This window comes from Urtica dioica, chromosome 1 (assembly GCF_054948205.1).
Source record: "Urtica dioica subsp. dioica isolate 48M chromosome 1, U.dioica_male_clone48M_v1_H2, whole genome shotgun sequence".
NCBI classification, from domain to species: Eukaryota; Viridiplantae; Streptophyta; class Magnoliopsida; order Rosales; family Urticaceae; genus Urtica; species Urtica dioica.
In genome coordinates this window covers 56,007,758-56,029,068 of record NC_142756.1, presented here as the reverse complement: position 1 = coordinate 56,029,068, position 21,311 = coordinate 56,007,758, and the positions used below count along the sequence as shown (strand labels likewise).

General features: G+C 43.8%; 1 pseudogene; it reads left to right on the top strand.

Moving 5' to 3' along the window:
* Positions 1–13,258: 13,258 nt before the first annotated feature.
* On the top strand, positions 13,259–14,149 carry LOC149408157 ((R,S)-reticuline 7-O-methyltransferase-like; annotated as a pseudogene).
* The last annotated feature ends 7,162 nt before the right edge of the window (positions 14,150–21,311 follow it).

The window sequence follows — 21,311 nt, the reverse complement described above, 5'->3', positions numbered from 1 at the left end:
CTTGAGCTAAAATACTTGGACTCGAAAGTTCACAAACCTTTTCCAAGTTTAGCTTAATGCCAACTGACTCCACTAAAGAGTTGACACTGAGAATCTCTCGGTTCAAATGAATTTATTTTCTACTCGAGAATTCAACTAAAATGTGATGAGTGAATCCACTAAATATTATCTATGTTTACCCTTCATGAATATCATCAGCTAGTCGGGATTTACAAAATTACCATTTTACCCTTCTAGCTATTATTTCCTCAACTCCTTTGTCGTTTGTGAATATGTTAGAAACAATGTATTGACGAGGAGCTAACAAGTCACATTGATTCATCCAAAAGAGTCAGGACTCAATTTGGACACTGGCCAGTTCATTCATTCACATTTCAAGGAACAAAGCATGAGGTGATATACATTGAATTTTAGCAATCTTGTACATGAATTCCATATCTATGAGAACTTCACAAAGTTACTCATGACATCTTCATAACTTAGTACTTCACCAGTAGGTCTTGTTAAGAATCACATAGTGAATCCGATCTCTGATTTTCTCAAATTAGAATACGTAAGCTATGAAATGTCATGTCTCATTTCAGGATTGAGGTAAGCATGATGCAATTCGTAAGTAGTGACTTTGAGACATAAGGGGTTAAATGGTTTGTTCTTATCTTGTCTCTAGAAGTGCACTGATCAATTCAGTACCTTTGGAAGATACCTAGAAGAACTATAGAGTCTCAAACTCTCAATGTCTCATAACCAGACATCATAGATTCTCCTAACAATCGTACTGAGATCAATAGTCCTTTGATCCTTAGATTGTGAATATATTGTTTTAAGCAAACCATGAAGAGTTTATTCATGCAAATCTACATTTGTTTGTTCATGTGTTGTTAGGTTTGTTTATGGACTAAAGACTAAAGTTTTATCATAAAGCTTCGCACAAAGGAATAATGAATGAACGTTTCAACTTTTTATTAATAAATAAGCAATTACAAGCGAGAGTCTTCGTGAGACTTTATTACATCAAATGTACAAAAGTAAAGACTAAACTCTTCTTGTGGGCACCATTGACAACAACTCTTACTTTTGGAATCAATTCGCGTCAAGCTAAAGATATTGTTAAAATTACTTGTCCTCGTGGAATCGATAATCGTACTTCTTATACATTATTATTTGGGCGACACGTGCACTTACGTATGTGATTTGTTCGCAACAAGGTTTTGGTGCCGTTGCCAAGGATTATTTTAATTTAGCGATAGAAATAGCTTATTTCTGCAATTTTTTTATTTTGTTTTGTAACGTTTTTGTTCACTTTATCTTTTGAAGGTGCATGCGAAAGGATTGTACCGAGAGGCTTCTTTCGCTAGATCTCGAGATAGAAAAGAAGTGTAAAAGACATTAGAAAGAAGCTTAAGTACAAGAGATGGGAGACGCGCTGAAGACTCTCTTTGAGTTTGGCTTACCGCAGGCCGGTACGATGCAAACAGCCATCGTGATCCTGACCATTAATGGGAACCAAACTTCGAGATTACGACGAGGGTGATCTATATTAATTCAACAAACCCAATTCGTGGGGCTGTCCACCGAAGATCCCAAGACCACATCACAAACTTCATGGAGACAAGCAACACATCCAAGCTTCACAACGCCTCCGACGAAGCTATCCATCTCCACTTTTTCCCATTATCTCTATTGGACCGGGCCAAAGCTTGGCTCTACTCGCTACTTACGGGCTCCATCAGCTATTGGGCAGACTTGCACATAAAGTTCATCTCCAAGTTCTTCCCCTTTAAGAAGATCAACCAAAGATGCACAATATGATGGAGAATCACTCCACGAGACGTGAGCGCGCTTCAAAGAGCTTGAGCGAAAGTGCCCCAACCATGGCATCCAAGGGTGGATGACGGTGCAAATATTTTACAGCGGGCTCTCTCCATCATCATGCACCCTCGTCAATACAGCGTCGGGAGGGTCATTTTTCTAGAAGACCAAATAGGAGACCTATGCCATCCTTAAAGAGTTCACCTACTACAACAATAAATGTACATCCAAGTGAAGAATCAGGAAGAAAGATCTGGTCACACCGGAGATGGAGTTGATGAAGACGCTCCATGCGTAAGTGGCCAACCTCACCAAGACTGTCCACGGCCAAAAAGCAGCAGCCCATGCCATCTACGCCCCATCGACCGAGCCATGTGCGTACGGAGCAAACCGTGAACAAGTGAACTACACGGCCAACCAGAATTGCTTAACGCGGGCGCGAGGAGTATGCCTATGCAAGCGGCTTCGCAAGCAGATGGCCACCACTACCAACACGTTCATGACCTAGACACGAGCAATGCTCTAAACTCAATCGGCTCAAATCTGGATTCTCGAGGTACATGTGGGACAACTCACAATCGCCATCTACACGCGGCCCCATGGCACACTTCCGAACACTCCGAAGTGAACCTGATGGAGCAATTGCAATGCCGTTTTACATCAATGCGTTTTAGTTGTCGAGAGCCCAAACTAAGAAGAAGAAGAAAAGGCTTCCCCAATCACCAAATCTCCTAAGCCGCCCATGCCAGTCCACACCTACCAAGCCACCACTTCCATTCCCACAAAGGCTCACGATGGCACTCTCTACAGAGTGCAACACGCTTCTACAACAAGAGTTCCCGCCAAAGTCGAAGGACCCGAACCAATTTACATTACCGTGCACCATAGAAGATGTCTACATCAACAATGCATTGTACAACCTATGTGCAAGCATCAATCTCATGCCTCCATAATCTTCAACGAAATCGGGGTGGGTGAACTAAAGTCCACGCACACAACTCTTCAATTAGCGGTCTGATCCATAAGACACTCACACGGCTTCATGGAAGTCATCCTCGAAGGTAAAAAAATCACATTTTTAGCTGACTTCTTCAACATCGACATGGACGAAGACCGCGACATCTCCATACTCCAGGGAAAGGCTTTCTTAGCCACATGTGATACTCACATAGATGTGCAAAAAGGCGAGCTGAAGACGCGAGTGAAGAATGAGAAAGAGACAAGGCCTGAAAGCGCGCAAAAGAAAAGGAAGAGGTCTATGTCCTCGAAATGGACAAAGATATGCCTCCACAGCCCTCACCACCGCCACGTGCTCCTCCTGACAGACCCGAGAAATGCATGAGCAAGGGTTCACGCCGAAGCTGTTGGAATTGATCTAGGGTTTAAGAAAAAGTTTAACGCTTCGCAAAGCGGCAGAATTTTAAAAATTTTCTTTTCAAAGTAAAAACAGTTTTTTACTAACCTAGACAAAGAGCAAGTACATATAAATAAAAACTATTATGAGCTAAGAAGTTTACTAACCTTTCTTGAAGCTTGAACTTTGAGAAGCTTTTGGAAAGTTGCAACGCTCGTCTCCTCGCAGCACGTCTCTCTTTCTTTCCTCGGCACCTCGAGCAACCACGAAAGTTTCTATCACTAAATCACTCGAAATAAAAGGAATCAGTGAGTGGGCACTTTTAAACACTACGACTTAAGAACGAGTCTTGAAGTCGCAGAGCTAAACTCTTGGTCAAATGAGGACCTAGGTGCCAAAACAATAAAACGAAATTGACTAGAGAGAGAGAGGAGATGGCCGGCCACAAGTTCTAGAGAGAGAGGCTCTCAATCTCTAACTTATGTGGAATGAGAAAAATGAGAAGAATGAGGCTCCTATTTATAGGAGAGGTCTCACATTCAATAAGGTAGTTTCATCTTCTATAGAATCAGCCAATTTCCTCTTTTTTTCTCTTGAGATGCTCGGCCAACATAAAGGCTTCATTAAGCATTGGATTTGTTTCCTTTTTTGTTCCATGCCTTGCCTTTTTCTCAACTTGGCCGAAATTCTTAAGCATCCTTATGCAAATTTGTTTCCTCTTTTTCTTTTGGCAAGTATCTTGATACATTTATGCACAAAATAATCTCTCCAATTTCTCTATAGGGTAGGCGCCCAAATGGTCTCTAGAAGGAGCTTCTAGAAGGTTCTTTATTTGTTCATGACAACATGAGAAAGACCCATTAAGAATTTTCAATAAAATTCTTATGAAATGAAATTAATCCACAAGGCCCAATGATCAAGTCATGGCCGAGTATTATCAAGTAATCAAATGACCTTGTCAAAAAATTTATTGACATTCATTTCATCCTATGTCTCAAAAGACAAAAATACCCTTTTGACAATTTTCGTTCTTGTTTTGACTTAGCTTCCAGTTTAACTATTCCTAATCGATGTGATTCGTGACAGTGACCTCATGGATCCAAATGGACAAAGCTTGAGCTAAAATACTTGGACTCAAAAGTTCACAAACCTTTTCCAAGTTTAGCTTAATGTCAACTGACTCCACTAAAGAGTTGACACTGAAAATCTCTCGGTTCAAATGAATTTATTTTCTACTCAAGAATTCAACCTAATTGTAATGAGTGGATCCACAGAATATTATCAGTGTTTACCCTTCATGAATATCATCAGCTAGTCGGGATTTACTAAATTACCATTTTACCATTCTAGCTGTTATTTCCTCAACTCCTTTGTCGCTTGTGAATAAGTTAGAAACAATGTATTGACGAGGAGCTAACAAGTCACATTGTTTCATCCAAAAGAGTCAAGACTCAATTTGGACACTGGCCAGTTCATTTATTCACACTCCAAGGAACAAAGCATGAAGTGATATACATTGCATTTCAGCAATCTTGTACATGAATTCCATATCTATGAGAACTTCACAAAGTTACTCATGACATTCTCACAACATAGTACTTCACCAGTAGGCCTTGTTCGGAATCACATAGTGAGTCCGAACAATGACTTTCTCAAATGAGAATACTAAGGGGTGAAATGACATGTCTCATTTCAGGATTAAGGTAAGCACGATGCAATTCATACGTAGTGACTTCGAGACATAAGAGGTTAAATGGTTTGTTCTTATCTTGTCTCTAGAAGTGCACTGGTCAATTCAGTACATTCGGAAGATACCTAGAAGAACTATAGAGTCTCCAACTCTCAATGTCTCATAACCAGACATCATAGATTCTTCTAACAATCATACTGAGGTCAATAGTCCTTTGACCCTTAGATTGCGAATATATCGTTTTAAGCAAACTACGAAGAGTTTGTTCATGCAAATCTACATTTGTCTCTTCGTAAGTTGTTTAGTTTGTTTATGGACTAAAGACTAAGGTTTTATCATAAAGCTTGAAACAAGGAAGATTGAATGAACGTTTCAACTTTTTATTAATGAATAAAACAATTACAAGCAAGAGTCTTCATGAGACTTTATTACATCAAATGTACAATATAAAGATTACAACTCTTCTTGTGGGCACCATTGACAATAGAAGCCTCCATTCAAACCATAGCGAGGAAAGTGGTCGACACCGTTCAAAGAGAGGTAGAAGAAAAAAGGATTATATTGAGCGCCAAGATTAAAAAGAAGTTCACCTCCACTTGAGTGCAACGACGATGAGTAGGGGTGTTCAACCACCCCCGCGAAGTAAGATTTCTCTGTGACGTGTTTTTATGGGTCTACATTGTGGACAATGTAAATATTAAGTTTGGGGGGATGAACTACTTTGCGGGAGAATTTTGTTAGATTATGTTGTTTTTATTTAATTTGTATTTTCTTAATTTTGGTTGGTAATTACTTGTCAGTGATAGTGTTAAAGTGTTCTCTCTCGTTATTTTCCTATGATACCAAATTTTTGAAGAAATCCGAGTTTGAGTCACTTTTAAATTTTTTGTGTTTCATTGTGATTGACTAGTGGTTTCAGTAGCACTATCTTGGTTGATTTTTCACGTTTATGCACACACATCCATCCCGGGGTTTGAGTAGTATTTTAGGGGTTCGATCATGTTTTTAAATGAATTTTAGCTCACGGACATTAAGAACCGCTCTAGCGCTCTTCGAGGTGAAATAACCTGACAAGAACCTTGGGAAGATGATATAGGCCTCATTTTGACCGATCAGAGCCAAAAAGCCAATCCGTACTACTATCCTTGAGCACCATTTTCAGGGGAAAAAACAAACAAACAAACGATATTCCTTTCTCGATACTTAGTAAAAAAAGTTGAGCCAAAAACGTTTGAAATCCCACAAAAAACCACGTTAACTTAGCGACTCTTGAGCGACTTCTGAGTGAATTTTATTTCGAGGTTTTGACATATTTTGTTACTAGTCTTTACATGTTCTATAGTTCATAAGACACCACACCGGTATTTTTTGTTTTAATTTTATTATTTTGTATCAGAAAAAGAAAAAAAAAAGAAAAAAAAAATATGCTTAATTTTTGCGTTTTTTTTAATCTATGTATTATTACTTTTTGGCGTGGTATTATGTGATATTAGTTTTAGACACTAGATCGTTGCATAGTTCAAATTTGGGGCAAAACACTGGAAAATAAAGACTCGAGAAAAGAAAATGCTCTATAAAGGAGAAATTTCATGCGGGGTGAGTAATAATATTCATATGAGAGTTGGTGATTTTGGTGAGATTTGAGTCGCTAGGTTGATATTTACATTTTATCCTATCCTACCGTTGACCCTGGCCTAACATTACAAGCCGACGAAGCCCTATTGATTTCACCGGTAAGTGTCTTGCATTAGTGGAGAGTGAGTGGCGAAAAACATTATGGTGTTCGAGTCACGTATTTCATTTATTATTTGAGCATTAGACATTAGAGGGCATGACATAACTTTCAATTTTTGGGACACATTTTACACGAGATTTTTTTAATCAGAAATATGTTTCAAAGGCCACTTAGTCAATCTAACTCTTTTTTTTTTATCTCACATGCGAATTGACTCAAATTCGAAAATTTTATAGGTTGAGGCATTAAATAAAATATTTGACACCGTTGCTAATTTTGTGATCACTATTCTTTTTTAGTATAACTTCTTTGGTGTGTTTATTTATTGCATAGTTTTGTGTGTTACTTGAGGACAATCAACGGTTCAAGTTTTGGGGTATTTAATGAGTGTGTTTTATACGTATAAATTGCTCGTTTCCAGGCTTGAATAGGAGAGAATCCTTAGGTTTTTTTATTATATATTTTTATATTTTTCTATGAATTTATAGGTTTTTTATGAGCATAAAGTGTTTTGAGAACAATCAGCAATTTTTGATGATTTGAAGAGTTTTCGGGAGCTAATAAAGAAATATGGCATCTTCTTCTACATGATTTAAGATTTTGAAGTGAAGATCTTGGATGAATTATTTACACCATTTGATAGAGATTTCTCGTAGCATTCCAACACATGTTTATTTATGATATCGGGCATTGGAGCAAGAACTTACGGCCAATTCCAAATCACTGCCAAGCTGTCTGATTCCATCGCGCTCCGCTGAAATTACTGAGACAGACCGTGCCGAGACACGACCATCACCGCGCTGCGATGCCAAAAAAACCCTGTTTTTGTCAATTTCCCGATTTTTTAAGTGATTTTAACCCTAAAATCTTATCTAAGTGTCCAAATAGCTCCAAAAATTACCCAAAACCTATATACGAATTTAGGCTCTAAAAAACATTTATTTGGCATTAGTTTAGTTTCTCCTATTGTGTTTTGCTACTTTGCGGAATTTTTTGAAGTGAGAAAAAATGTTCCTCGTTCAAATCGACGCCTTTGACGAATCTCTTGAACTCTAACTCAATTGTTCTTCTTTCTTCTGTTCTTTTATTTATTTAGTTGCTCAAGATTATTGTTATATATCGTTTATTTCATATGAATTTTTTTTGTGGTTTTATTGTTTGTTCTTTTTCTTTTGATTATTATTTTATGCTTGCCTTCGTTTTTGGATTTCTTTAGTGGCTAGATTTTTATGGGACTGCGATGTAGCCGAAGGCGATGTTAACACATTGATGATTCTCTAATACTTGTCTATTGCTCATTCCTAATTTTGTTTGCTTGATAATTAGCCATGCTTGGTCTTAACTCATTGATTAGCTACATTTGAATTATTCTACATGATTTGTTTGCTACTCGATAGAGAGTAAATTTATCATGCTTTTGCTATAATCTTCATGATCGAACTAGGTTAGTAGAAAACTCTATGCGAAAATGCAATCGCAATTTGAATTCTTGTTCTTAATGCGTGGGATTGTTTTAATAGGATTAGAGGCCGAGATGATAGTAATTTTTCAATTGCATAGGTTTGCATGAACACTAGAGAGAGCCTAGTGAATAAGTTAGAAAAAGTGAGATTGGTAACATAAGATCGAGGAAACAATAGACAAATTAGGGATAGCTAACGTAGTCGGTTCGTGGTGAAGTCGTGGTCCTGCATTTCTCTTTGTTTAAACTCGTTAGATTAATTGTCTCTTGCTTTAATTATTTTTGTAATCGTTTAAAATAATCCTACTCTTACTTTTGGAATCGATTCGCGTCAAACTAAAGATATCGTTAAAATTAATAGTCCGCGTGGGATCTATACTCGTACTTCTTATACACTATATAATTTGGGCGACACGTACGATTGCGTGTGTGATTTGTTCGTACCACTCTCCACGAAAGGTTATTATCTTCAATGACTTCATCCCTCCCTCGGGTCGGATTTATATTGCACGCATTATTATCTTCGATGAACTAGCTTATCCATACAAATCAAGCTTCCCTTATTCAAATCCTATAACACAAGCCACAAATGAAAACTCCCACCCTATAAAGTTACCAACAAATGACACCACCACAAATCCAAACTTACTCTTCCCTGACTCGACATCTCTGCAACCATCTCATCCTCTCTCATCCCCATCCCATGATGATGATAATACCATACCCTTTCAACTATCATATACTGCTATTGTCCCTGTTCTACAACATATCCCATCTACATCAAATTCTACCCATCAGAATCCATTTTCCCTCCATATTTCGACCATTAAAAAAATTTAACCATCAAATGACCACTCGAACCAAAGATGTCATCTTCAAACCTAAATCCTTCCCTACCAGTTTGGATTAGCATTGATGATTCTTGCTAGAACGTTATGATGCTTGATGAGTTCACTGCTCTAAAGAACAATCGACTTAGTATCTTGTCCCATATACCCTTGATATGCCGCTTGTTGAGAATTGGTGGATCTATCGGGTTAAATACAAACTAGATGGGAATGTGAGCCGGTTCAAAGCTCGATTGGTCACAAAAGGTTTATAACAAACTGCTGGCCTAGACCATTTCAAATTTTCCATCCGGTTACTAAGCAATACACAATAAGAATTATTCTCACTCTCGTTGTAACAAATGAGTGGGATATTCAACAAATCGACGTCAACAACGCCTTCTTGTACGGCGATCTTCAAGAGATGGTGTACACTTGTCAAACCAATGGTTTTTCTGACCCGAAGTAGCCACTCCATGTTTGCAAGCTTGCTAAAGCCCTTTACGGACTTAAATAAGCTCCGCGAGCATGGTATGATAAACATCGTGATGATCTCGTTGATTGGGGATTTCTCAATACCAAGTGTGATACTTCTTTGTTTCACTGAGGCCAGGGCAATACAACACTATTTTTGATAGTGTACGTCGAAGATATTCTCATTACCGACAGTGATTCTGCATAAATTTAATGTATTATCACTGATTTAAATTAGACATTTGCCCTTAAGTCCCTGGGTTCTCTTGGCTTGTCAAGCCACTTCCTTACCTTCAAATCGATTCGTGATGCTGATGGTATTCTTCTTACACAGTCCAAATATGTGTACGACTTTCTTGTAAAAGCCAAGTGTTGTTAATGGTGCCCACAAGAAGAGTTGTAGTCTTTACTTTTGTACATTTTATGTAATAAAGTCTCACGAAGACTCTTGCTTGTAATTGCTTATTTATTAGTAAAAAGTTGAAATGTTCATTCATTATTCCTTGTGTGAAGCTTTATGATAAAAACCCTAGTCTTTAGTCCATAAACAAACCTAACAACACATGAAGAGACAAATGTAGATTTGCATGACCAAACTTCTTATGGTTTGCTTAAAACAATATATTCGCAATCTAAGGATCAAAGGACTATTGATCTCAGTATGATTGTTAGGAGAATCTATGATGTCTGGTTATGGAACATTGAGAGTTGGAGACTCTATAGTTCTTCTAGGTATCTTACGAAGGTACTGAATTGACCAGTGCACTTCTAGAGACAAGATAAGAACAAACCATTTAAGCTCTTATGTCTCGAGGTCACTACGTATGAATTGCATCATGCTTACCTCAATCCTGAAATGAGACATGCCATTTCATAGCTTACGTATTCTCATTTGAGAAAGTCAGAGTTCGAATTCACTATGTGATTCTTAACAAGACCTATTGGTGAAGTACTAAGTTATGAAGATGTCATGACTAACTTTGTGAAGTTCTCATAGATATGGAATTCATGTACAAGATTGCTGAAATGCAATGTATATCACCTCATGCTTTGTTCCTTGGAATGTGAATAAATGAACTGGCCAGTGTCCAAATTGAGTCTTGACTCTTTTGGATGAAACAATGTGACTTGTTAGCTCCTCGTCAATACATTGTTTCTAACTTTTTCACAAGCGACAAAGGAGTTGAGGAAATAACAACTAGAAGGGTAAAATGGTAATTTTGTAAATCCCGACTAGCTGATGATATTCATGAAGGGTAAACATAGATAATATTCAGTGGATCCACTCATCACAATTTAGTTGAATTCATGAGTAGAAAATGAATTCATTTGAACCGAGAGATTCTTAGTGTCAACTCTTTAGTGGAGTCAGTTGACATTAAGCTAAACTTGGAAAAAGTTTCTGAACTTTTGAGTCCAAGTATTTTACTCAAGCTTTGTTCATTTGGATCCATGAGGTCACTATCACAAATCATATCGAGTAGGAATAGTTAAACTAGAAGCGAAGTCAAAACAAGAACGAGACGAGTTTTACGAAAATTGTCTTTAGGGTATTTTTATCTTTTTGGACATAAGATGAAATGAATGTCAATAAATTTTTTGACAATGTCATATGATGACATATTAATACTCGGCCATAACAAGTTTATTGGGCCTTGTGGATTAATTTCATTTCATAGAATTTTACTTGAAAATTCTTAATGGGTTTTTCTTATATTGTCATGAACAAGTGAAGAAAATCTAGAAACACCTTCTTGGCCGCCCAACCCATGGAGAAAAAGAGAGAGTTTTTGTGCATTAATGCATGAAGATACTTGCCAAAAGAAAAAGAGGAAACAAATTTCCTCTACAAGGCAAGAGGGAATGCGGCCAAGGCAAGGGAGGGAACAAAAGAGGAAACAAATCCAAGGGCTTCTAGAAGCTCTCTTGGCCGTGTGGAATAAAGGGAAGGAGAGCAAATTTTGGTCATGAATATGTCATATTCTATAGAAGAGGAAACTACCTTATTGAAGGTAAAACCTCTCCTATAAATATAGCTCTCATTCTTCACATTTCATTCATCCCAAGTTTTAGAGATTGAGAGCTTCTCTCTCTAGCTTGGCCGCCCCTTCCCTCTCTCTCTCTAGTTTTATTTCGTTTTTGTTTTGGCACCTAGGTCCACATTTGACCTAGTGTTTTAGCTCTTCGACTTTGAGACTTGTTCTCAAGTCGTCATGTTTAAAAGTGCCCACACACTAATTCTTTTCTTTCTCGAGTGATTTTAGTGATAAAAACTTTCGTGGTTGCTCGAGTTCCCGAGGAAAAAAGAGAGACGTGCTGCAAGGGGAGACGAACGTTTCATCCTTCCGAAGGTTTCTCAACGTTCAAGCTTCTCAAAGGTTGGTAAATATATAATGCTCATTAATGTTTTAAATTATATGTACTTGCTCTTTGTCTAGGTTAGTAAATATATGTACTTGCAAAGCGGAGATGCGTCTAGTAGGCGGATATCGTCACCGAAACGTGGTGAGCCGTAAATCTTTATGGAGATCAACAACCAAGAGATGGCCGATCGTTGCACAAATGAACTTTGTTTCAACTGTGACGAATTGTTCACTTTGGGTCATCGCTGCATGAGGTTATTCTTTCTTGTGCTGAGCGAGAAGTGGGAAGAGCATGAGGTAGAAGATGAAGACGAGGGTAGATTACTGCTCTTAATCGAAGCTTGAGCTTGAGGACAAGCTAAAAGAAAACTGAGAACAAATTGGGCTGTCAGAGTAATGATACGTACTTAGTTTGAATTTAGTTATTTATGGTTTTAAATAAGAAAATTAGGGCTTTTAAATTTTAAATTAAGGTTTTTAAATCTTGCAATTAGGATTTTTAATTATGTATTTTTATCATTACGAATTTAAGTTAATTAAGTAAGTTTAGAGTTTTATTATGCAACTAGGTACATGGTTTGGGCCAGCCCGTTAAGTTATAAACGTATGTCTATTTCAGAGACCTTAAATTTAACTCGAAAACCATCTTTAAGCCAAATAAACTTAGTCTTTCTTAGAATAAGAAAGACTAGGTTTTCTTTGAAAGAAACACAGTTCACACACAAACACCATTCACTCACAAACACGGCTCCTGTTACAAGATCCAAATCTCGGGCCGTATTAGATCGACGTTCAACAAACTAGTGGTCTGGCGTGCTCGAAAGCAAAAAGTCGTCTCTCGGTCCAGCACCAAGTCAGAATATCGAGCCATCGCTCAAACAAGCAATGAAGTCGTGTGGCTTTGCTCACTTCTCGATGAACTCAACATCCCTCTTTCATCGTCCACATCTGTTATTTGGTGTGATAACCAAGACATAGGCTCTCTTGCCTCCAATCCGTTATTCCACGCTCGAACTAAACACATCGTAGTTGATGTGCTCATTCGGGACTTGATAGTGGACAAAGCTGTAGAGATTAGATACATTCCAACAGAGGATCAGCTAGCTGATCTATTTACAAAGTCATTACCTGAAGCTCGCTTCAAGATGCTCAGCCTGTACAACTAGTGAACATGAGTCTATTACATGGCCATTGAATCGTAACTATACTCTGATTGGTTAGTTGTTAGGTGCTAGTTAAGTTGACCGACTCGTAATTAGTATTATTTCATGTTGACAATTGCTCAAGAAGGTTAATGAGAATTTCAATCATCGTTCTCATCATCTCTCTCTCTTCTCTCCCACAAATTCAGTTTATTCTCGTAATTATACTAATTTATAAACAAAATAATTAATTTATTGTATATTTATGTTTGTGAATTGGATAATTTAACCTTTGAAAGAGAGCCACGGCCTAACCACGGTTCACGTGAGCTTATTTATACTTCTTGAAGTGAGAGACACGAAGATGTAAGATAAGAATACGCCAACATAAATACTACTACTATGGCAGCCGATCAAGGCAACGCAAGTGTTGTCGGCCAAGCCGATATATGGAAGTTAATGTTCGGCTTTGTAGACTCTATGGCGTTGAGATGTGCGGTGGAGCTTTGAATACCAGACATCATAAAAAACTCACCCAACGGCGGTCCGATCACACTCACCCAGATAGCCACCAAATTCTCCGGCGACGCCTCGCCGGACACTGCCTGTCTCGCCCGCATAATGAGACTCCTCGTCCGCCGCAAAATCTTCTCTGCCCACAGTGACGAAGAATCAGAGCCCCATTACGGCCTCACGCCCTCTTCCACGTGGCTCCTTCGTAACGACGACACGTCATCGACAAGGCTCACCCTCACTCCCATGGTTAGAGGAAGATCTACCTACACTTCTTTTGTCTTTTAATTTATCACTCTTACTTTTTTTCTTATATAGTTTCATTTTTTTTAAGGTCCTGATGGAGACTGGTGCTGAGTTAATGGCTCCGTTGGGAATCTTAGCCGACCGCTTCAAGCATGGGGGAGCCGCCTTTGAGCTGGCTCACGGGAAGGAGATATGGGACTACGCGGCGGAGAATCCAAGGTTTAATATGATGTTCAATGAGGGTATGGAGTGTATGGCTAGGGCGCTGATGAAGGCGATTCTCGTGCAGTACCAAGGGTTTCGGGGATTGAGGTCGGTGGTGGGACCGAAAATGCCGGTCGGAGATCGTCAGAGCGAATCCGTGCGTGGAAGGTATTAACTTCGATCTGCCTCCCGTGGTCGCCACCGCGCCAGAGTATCCCGGAGTGGCCATGTGGTGATATGTTTCAGAGTGTGCCCAAAGATGATGCTGTTTTCATGAAGGTAAACATTCAATTTGGTTGTGCATGGTTTTTAAATGCGCAGCTTTATTAACTCTTCTAATTATCTATCTATCACATAGTTATTTTTATTTTTAACAATAAACTATTTTGTTAAAAATATTTTATTTCTTTATGAATAATAGCCTACTATCTCCAACTCACATCACAAAAATATACAACTTTTATAATAAAGTGGTGCAACTTTGCACGAAAATAATTGTTATCTCCGATCTATGACACTATTTTTTGTTGTCGGTCGTTTTCGGAAAACCCGAGATGCCAAGAAGACACGTCGTTCAGAGGGCTGATGGTCAGGCCGGAGGTCCTGAAGAGCGGCAAGCCTTCTGTCACGAGTCGACTGGCAAGTACTCGTGCCAAATCCTCACGTTCCTCGAGTCGTTCTCCTCGAGTCGAGCCTCGAGTCGTTGTCCTCGAGTCGTTGTCCTCGAGTCGAGCCTCGAGTCATTCCTCAAGTCGAGCCTCGAGTCGCTCCTCGAGTCGAGCCTCGAGTCGTTCTCCTCGAGTCGAGCCTCGAGTCGTTCTCCTCGAGTCGAGCCTCGGGTCGTTCTCCTCGAGTCGAGCCTCGAGTCGTCCTCCTCGAGTCGAGCCTCAAATTGCTCCTCGAATCGAGTCACTCTCGTCAAGAAGAAACCTTCATATTTCACGTGGCAAGCGTGGTATCCGAAGACCCCTAAAGGCCCACAAAAATCCGACAAAACAGGCCGTGCGCCGGCCACCGCTCACAGCAAGCAGCGCGCCGGCCGCGCGCCGCGCAGCCCTCATCGCGCCGCGCTAGGCAGGCCGCGTGCCGCGCCAAGACGCGCCCGCGCCGCGCGCTCCATGTGCCGCGCATCCCGCGCCATGCCTAGTGACCTGCGTGCTGCGCCCCCCGCGCCGCGCGCCGCGCGCGCCGTGCGCCTCCACTTGACGGCTCGCGCGCCCATAGTCCCACATGGACGAAAAAGGGACCTTCTAAGGCCCCGAAACACCTATAAATACCCCCTCTCATTGAGGGGAAAGCCATCCCATTCATTCTCGGGAACTTGAGACTACTCTTTGCTTCTCTGGATGCCATCCTTGGCCTGAAGCAGATTCTCCTCGATTTCTCGTTCTCAGAGGTTCTGAAGCACTCTCGGGGACTTCCCAGACGTCGCTCCCTCTGATCGAACGCCCTCCGGTGCTCAAGCACGCCCCTAGGGTTCTCGACTAGAGTCCCCCTCACGCGTCTAACATGCTAGGCGCGCACGCGAACTCCGAGGTTCTGAGACGCCGCCAAGGACTCCTTGTGCCCCGTCTCCTTTGTCGAGTACGCCTCTCCACCAAGGTTCTACGCCTCACATTGCGTAACATACACGCTTGAACTACGTTCTGACCTGATCCCACACACGGGTACGTAGGCAGCCGATAGCCAAGGCACGGTCACTCCTCTTCCTGACCCCCTACCTCTCCCGAGAGGCGGGTTGATCGGAGAAAACCTAGCTCGAGACTTTCAAGTTCACACTTTTGGCCCGGGTGCGATCACTTGGTCCGGCCTTGGATCGAACTGCCCGAGGTTTTCAATAGTTTTTCATTTTCGTGCGATAACATTTTGGCGCTAGAAGGAGGGGACTTCCCGACCTGTTCAGCCCGAAATCCCTTCTGCTCATCTTCTTCTTTTCTTCTACAAACTCAACTTTCTCGAACTTGAGAAAATATGAGTAGTCAACCACCCGTACGTTCTGAGGGCGTTAACAACCTCGATAATATCACGGGGACCAAAAAGTACTTCTTGCGCTCCCAAGCGCATGGTGACGAAGAGTCGCTCCACGAAAAGAGCTCGACCTGCTCACTATCTCCATCTCCAGATAGCAGGGACAACCGCATCATGGAGTTGGAGGAGAATGTCCGCCAACTGAAGGCGAAAAACGCGAGGTACCACAGCCGACTGGCTGCGAAGCAACCCGCGCATAACACAATAATCCCCAACGGGGATCCTGAGAACCTCAACGAGGAAAGCCGCGGCCGCGACCCTGACTACGAGGGTACTGGCGATTCGGAGGATATCGAGACTTCTCTCACGAAGGACGGGGGACCCCCCGCCGTGTTTGAAGCTAGTCCATCGAATCCCCTACCCTGGACAGGTGACGCGCCAGTAGCTTCTCTAGAGGGGAACTCCCGACGTTCAGCCCTCGACCGACTTGATCAAAGGGAGAATGTTGCGAAAAGTCAGGGCACGCGGAGAGCGCGCCGTCATAGACGAAGCCCGCGCCTCCGTACGACCAGCCCTGATCTTAGGGATCACCTCACCGCCCAACGCATCGAGCGTGGCGATGACCTAAGAGAGTGACTAAGCTCTCGGCCAAACATCCCCGTAGCAGCCCCAACTAACGGGAACCGCCGCACGGATCAAAGGTCAAATGAAAGACGACAGGTGACTCCTCCCGAACAAGGAGTTACTCCGACTACCGGTCTCGATGTGATCACAATGATCCACAATCTTCGAAATGAAGTACGAGATCTCCGAGAACATGGAATAGGCGGAAGTGCCTATGGGCTTGTTGAGGAGAGTTCCTCACTTTTCACGGCTCATATATTGGCCGAGGTATGCACGGGAAATTTCAAACTCCCGAACCTCTCTCCCTACGATGGAAAAACGGATCCCGCTTACCATATCCAGCACTATGAAACCTGGATGACGATGCAGGGTGTCGCTCCCGGCGCCATGTGCCAAGCTTTCAGTCTTACCCTCGCCGGACCCGGCTTCGAGTGGTTCAAGAACTTAAGGCAGGGAAGCATCCAATCGTTCAAAGACCTGAAGGACATGTTCCTAGCACGCTTCGCTACATCTATGGTCCAAAAGAAGACCAAGATGTACCTGTGGTCGATCAGGCAAGAGAATGACGAGTCTCTTAGACGATACCTCGCCCGATTCACTGAAGAATCGAATAAGGTTGACCGCTTTGACGACAAAGACGCAATCACTGCCATCATTGAAGGCTTGCACAGAAGTGACTTCCTTAAGTCCATCGTCGGCCGTGTCCCTTCTACCATGGCCGAGTTAATGACTCGAGGCAAGACCATCATGGGAGTCGAAGATTACCTCGATGGCCGCAAGGACGATAATCAAAGCCATCACCGCCGAGACGAGCCTAGCAACGAGCAAGGCAACTCCCGTAAAAGACGAAATAGAGGGGGTCAGACTTCTAATAGCCGACCTCCGATGCCCCAAAAGCCACGACTTGCGGAAGACTTTAAGGGCTACTCGTCGTTCACACCGCTGAACACGCCGCCAGAGCGGATCCTGGCTTTGGCACGTGACAAGTTCACTCCCCAGGCTCCAATAAGCAAAGATCTCGCGACTCGCGATAGATCTAAATATTGTGAGTTCCATCAGGAATACAGTCACTTGACCTCTGAATGCTACAGTCTTAAAATGCAGATCGAGGCATTGATCCAACGGGGTGAGCTAAAAGAGTTCGTGTTACGCATGATTAGCACTGCGGGCCCCACCTCGAACAGACCACAGTCTGGCAAGGGAGGAGGAACAGCCGCTTCTGCCGACCGAACCATGGCTACTGCCAATGCCAATCCACAACTCCACGTTGTGACCACCATATTGGGAGGTCCACAAGATGGAGATTCGGCCCGACAACGGAAAAAGTTCCTAAGGGCCGTGGCCTAAGAAGACACTGCTATGCACGTCAACCTTACGTATGAAGAACCTCCGTCCGTGCCTCACAAGACGATGCATTTCACCAACAAAGAGGCCAAGCGAGTTGTGCATCCGCATAATGACGCGATTGTGCTCAAAGCCCAAGTAGCTAATAACTTGGTGAACAGAGTTCTCATCGACAACGACAGTGCTGCTGACATAGTTGTCAAGTCCACCCTAGAGCGCATGAAGCTCGGGGGGCTACGCCCAACTCCGACCTAAACGCCTCTATTCGGGTTCACTGGGGAGAGAGTCATGACCGAGGGCATCATCGATTTGCCGGTCACCTTCGGAACTCCCGGAGGCATTGAAGTCGTTCACATGGTCCCATTCCTAGTGGTCGATCAAGAGTCGCCCTACAATGTAATCATTGGGCGACCCACGCTGAACCGACTAAGGGCCATTACTTCAACATACCACCTACTGGTGAAGTTCCCCACCGAGGATGCATCATGGCTGGAGACCAATCCCAAGCCAGAGTACGCTACATCTAAGGAATCGATGGAAAGACCGCTAGAAAGACGGTTAACACGATCTCCCAATTCAGAGATAGCGTCGAGTCGACCAAGGTCCTTCACGAAATCCACGAAGACCTCTGCATGACACTCAAGTGCAAGGTGCCGGCGACCTCATCCCAAGCAGAGAGGGACCCTACAGAGTCCTCCAAGTCATACATGACGGGACCTACTACATCAAATACACAAACGAAACACCGATCTATCGCATGTGGAATGCGGAACACGTGAGGCAGTACTACCAGTAGCCAGCGCTTCCCCCCATTTTATTTCTTTGCTTTCCAACATTCAATAAGGCCTACGAGCCAATGCTTTAGGATTTCAAATTTTTGCAATATTAATAAAGTTTGAGGTTTTTCTTTCAAAATCCACTTTATCAAAGATTTTCAGTCATCAAAATACGATCGTAAACCCAAAAACTAGGGGGGCTAGTGACATAGGCAACGACAAGTACACTCAAAACCCTCAAGAAAGTACGCTTCACAAAAAGAAAGAACGCTCCACCAAAACAGAACACCCGAACATAAACGGGAACGGCGTTCAACTAAGACGCCCCCGCGGCGCGCCATAAGACATCCCAGAGATGCAGGCTGAAGACGCCTCCGCGGCGCGCCATAAGACATCCCAGAGATGCAGGCTGAAGATGCCTCCGCGGCGCGCCATAAGACATCCCAGAGATGCAGGCTAAGACGCCTCCGCGGTGCGCCATAAGACATCCCAGAGATGCAGGCTAAGACGCCTCCGCGGCGCGCCATAAGACATCCATGAGATGCAGTCTGAAGACGCCTCCGCGGCGCGTCATAAGACATCCCAGAGATGCAGGCTGAAGACGCCTCCGCGGCGCGCCATAAGACATCCCAGAGATGCAGGCTAAGACGCCTCCGCGGCGCGCCATAAGACATCCCAGAGATGCAGGCTAAGACGCCTTCGCGGCGCGCCATAAGACATCCCAGAGATGCAGGCTGAAGTCGTCCCTCGCGACGCACCTAAGACGCCTACATGGCGCACCAAAGCCGTCCCTCGCGACGCACCATAGACGCCTACATGGCGCACCAAAGACGCCTACGTGGCGCACCAAAGCTGCCTACATGGCGCACTCAAGTCGTCCCTCGCGACGCACTTAAGACGCCTACATGGCGCACCTAAGACGCCTACATGGCGCACGTAAGACGCCTACATGGCGCTACCACGTCGTCCCTCGTGATGCACCTAAGACGCCTACATGGCGCACGTAAGACGACTACATGGCGTAACCAAGTCGTCCCTCGCGACGCACCTAAGACACCTACGTGGCGCACGTAAGACGCCTACATGGCGCAATGACGTCGTCCCTCGCGACACACCTAAATAGCCTACGCGGCGCATCTAGGCCAAGCTTCGCGACGTGCCTATGACGCCTAAACGACGCACAAAACCGTCTCTCACGACGCCCTCTGAGTCGCCACAAGGCGTTGTATGTGATGACTAATCGCAATGCACTTGAACTTCCACAAGGCGCACCTAAACCGCCATACAAGGCATAGGTCCTGCCATCTTTGCCACCGTCAGCTGAGCGCGATCACACTCACCTTGGGAGACTCCCGATTCCATGCGAGCTAATGGAAGCTGCTCGCAAAGACTCTCGAACTCCGCCTCTGAGCAAGAACCTCGCTTGGCCTGAGCTAGCTGAGACTTCGCTCGAGCAAGCACCTCTCGGAAGAGTCCCAAGCAACGAATGAGGTCGTGTAGAATCTCCTCGAGTCGAGCTTCGCTCCCCGAGTCGAGTCATCCTCCTCGAGTCGAGCCTCGCTCCTCAAGACGAGTCATTTCCCTCGAGTCGAGCTTCGCTCCCCGAGTCGAGTCATTCTACTCGAGTCGAGCTTCGCTCCCCGAGTCGAGTCATCCTCCTCGAGTCGAGCCTTGCTCCTCGAGTCGAGTCATTCTCCTCGAGTCAAGCCTTGCTCCTCGAGTCGAGTCATTCTCCTCCAATCGAGCTTCGCTCCCCGAGTCGAGTCATTCTCCTCGAGTCGAGCTCCGCTCCTCGAGTCGAGTCATTCTCCTCGAGTCGAGCCTCGCTCCTCAAGTCGAGTCATTTCCCTCGAGTCGAGCTTCGCTCCCCGAGTTGAGTCATTCTCCTCGAGTCGAGCCTCGCTCCTCGAGTCGAGTCATTTTCCTCGAGTCGAGCCTTTCTCCTCGAGTCGAGTCATTCTCCTTGTATCGAGCCTTGCTCCTCGAGTTGAGTCACTCTCCTTGAGTCGAGCCTTGCTCCTTGAGTCCAGCCATTCTCCTCGAGTCGAGTCCCGTTCCTCGAGTAACCACCTGTAACGATTTGAAGAACAGGCTAGCCGAAGCAAGACAATTGCAAAATAAAGCAAAAAGACAAACAGAGGAAAACTTGCCCTCTGAGCGTGGAAAACGCCATGACAAGAGAAGTCTACATCATTACTCGTTACAATGTCCCTCCGCATCTTTAACAGAGACTCGCACTCACGCCTGGGGAATAAGGGCCGATCTTTCGAATGCAGACGGGGAAGCGTCACCAAAGCTGGAATGGCGGATACCCCGTGAGACCGACTTATGCTCGGTGCGTGATCGAACTTTGAGTACTGATCCCCGAGCTGTCGAACCCTCCGGTGCGGCAGAGGCTTCCGCCAGGTGCCACTCCGTCTTCTCGAAGCATCAGCCCACAACAAACGCAAAAGTGCAGTCGCCTTCCAAGCTGGCCGAGACAGAAGCCATGATCTTTTCCTAATAGGTCACGATTACACAATCGTCGCCCTGCTAGTCACCGTCGAGTCCCATGGACTCCGGGTCGAAGGTATCGTCAAACAAAACGCGATCGAAGAAAGACTTGAGCGTAATCTCACCAAAAGATCAACAAGCCACGACACGCCGGCGCGCCTCTGCAGGAATGCATGCCCTACCTGCCTGCGCATGTCCCCGCTGCTCCGGGGCTAGAGCGATGGATGCGAACGTGTCAGCCTCGCCCGCGTTGAGCTACGCCTCTCATCCGCTTGGATCCTCCTCCA